Source organism: Cloeon dipterum, chromosome 1, assembly GCF_949628265.1.
Source record: "Cloeon dipterum chromosome 1, ieCloDipt1.1, whole genome shotgun sequence".
Lineage (NCBI taxonomy): Eukaryota > Metazoa > Arthropoda > Insecta > Ephemeroptera > Baetidae > Cloeon > Cloeon dipterum.
This window is the reverse complement of record NC_088786.1, coordinates 26,343,219-26,345,891: the sequence shown is the minus strand read 5'-3', so window position 1 is coordinate 26,345,891 and position 2,673 is coordinate 26,343,219.

Genomic DNA, 2,673 nt, shown 5'->3' with positions numbered 1-2,673 from the left:
TAATGCGGAAATTGCACAACGCTCAACCCAAATTTTCGCTGTCGAATTTATTGTTGCCCTTTTCTTGCAACAAGGAAATTCGCATTTGGTTTTTGAGTTGTGCGAAATTTTTCCTTACCAAGACCAAATGGTTAAATGTAGATTTCATTGCAAAAAATGCAGCACGCAATCTGATCCTATTCACAACAAGTAAATGAAACCTGTCCTTTAATTGAGTTTAAAATTTTTTTATAAGTACGCGTTGGATCATATTTGTTTTTAATTGCATAATTTTCCGAAACAATCTCAGGGTTCGCAAAACCCCGCAAATTTCCGAAAAAAACAATGCAAAACACCTTTTTTGCAGGTTTGTATACAATTTTGCGCATTTTTCCGAAACACGTGCGTTTTCATTGAAGATAAAAAATTCTGATGATGCGTATGACCGAAAATAGGGATTTTTTTACAAAACACAAATAATGGTTTCACCAAAAGACCAAAAATTTACGCACCGTAATTTTCCCAAAAAATTTACTTTTTTGGCGCGAAACGTGTAACTTTTTCGGGGTTAAATGCGGCAAAATGCGGCAAAACGCAAAACTTGTGTTTTTATCCAGCTGTTTTTTTTACATATTGCAAAATTGGTGAACCCTGAAAATAATCCCAATAATAATAATTAGGGATATCTGAAACTTGTTTTTTTAAGTGTTGTATAACAATAATTAATCTCACTCTTTTACTGCACCAATCCATTTCGAAATTTTCAAAGAATATCAGGCAAACGCATCAATAAATCACTCTTAACTGGCGTGGAAACTCATCTGAAAAAATTATCTTTTCATTTCGCTAAAACATTCTAGATAGCACAGCTGCTTTGGGAAACGCTAACTCTCATCAGCTAATAGCGTTGGGGGAAAATGCACACACCTATGGGAAGAATGCATCAGTGGAACACTAGTCTTCAGAACTGCAACCAATCCAACTAAGTTTGCATGCCTTTTGAATCTGCGAGTTTCAATATTGACTTATTAAAATTTTAAAGCAGTATAATATTTAACTTCTCGGCAATTCACCATTAGAGCTTGATTAAATCATAAAGTCAAATTTCTTATACTTCAGTATAAAAAACTTTCTTTTGAACAAGGCGAAATTTTACGGTTCTCGATCATTAAAGACTTCACATAGGGGCAGCAAATAAAGTAAATCAATTAACAGCCTGTTTGCCAAGCGAGGCAGTCGTCCTCGAGGTGGCCTTTGTTTGAGGAAAACTGTTAATTTACCACCCGTGCAACTTTCATTACTTCCCGGGGCTGTCGGGCCGCTTCCGAGCGTCGAGGTGGTATAGCAATTAATGGCGGACTCTGCGCAAAAAGGGTGTATCCATGTCACAAACGGGAGCAGGCGAATCAAGATAAATGCCGGACTGGATGCAGCTGCTGTTGGGTGGCTGAAAGATTTTCGGCGTCGAAAAGTGTCACCGCAAATCGCCCTCAATGCAGTATTTATTTTGAAAACATACTGCTGGTCGTGTCAAACTTTTCACCCGGAGGAAATCGTTTGGTCATGCGAGAAATAAAATCGAGAGTGCAAAAGTTTTGGTCATAAGCGGATGAAAAGTGGCCAAAAAGCGTGCGGAATCAGCGTTATTAAAAGGGATGGACGCGCATGTGTATGGTTTACGCATCGAAATTGGAAATCGCCAAACATATAACGGAAATTTCCGATTCATTTCTGCACACCTGAGCAAAAACGTGCTTTTTCAATCTGCGGGAGCAGCATCACCGCTTTATTGGACCCATTTGCACGCGCAGGACTTTTTGTGCCGCCGCCGCCGCTGCCATGCTCCACAAATCAATGCGTTATGTGCACACATTACACACAAATTTAATATGGAGCAGCCGGGGAGGATGTGAGAGGTTATGGAGACGCGCACTCGGCGCCGGCAGAGAGAAATTCTCTTCCGAGGACACATTTGCTCGGAAAACGGGGACATGTGCATACGTAGTAGAGAACAAATTCCCTTTTCCTTCAACGTAGGAATCGGGTAGGAATGCCGGATTTCATTATCACGCCCCATAGCGCCGCGAGTTGTTGACTTCCGTCGCGCGAAATGAAATTACAGTTATGATAACAAATAATGTCAAGTCGTCGCAATGCACACGCAAGGCTGGTGACGAGGAAAAACGCTCACTGAAATATGTAAATTCATACAAACAGACAAACACAATATAAAATGCGTTTCCGCCACAAGCATAAACATCCTCGGGTGCATTTTTATATAAATTTAAAACAATCTCGCTCACATTATGCGAAACTCCGGCTGCAGCTGCACGACTTTTGTATGAAAACCCAGGAAATGAGATCTCAAGCACTTGCTAAGCTTGAAAAAAGTTTCGCTGGCAGTTGAGGAATTACTTTACCCCCAAATTACAACTCTGGCGAGAATAAGCAGCAGCGCCGGCTAGATTTCGTCTTGACGGCAGAAAGTTGCGCACAATAAAAATTTGCTACGTTTCAGACTCGGAGAATAGCGTGTATATAATAAAGGGATATTCACTCTCTTTCAGCATTCGGCTCTTTTGCGCCATCTAATTAAATTTTCACAAGAAAGAGATAAATATACAATTGGCAAAGGGAGAGGAAATATGCCAATTTGAAAATCATTTGCAAGGGGTGCCGACGCCGATTTTCCCC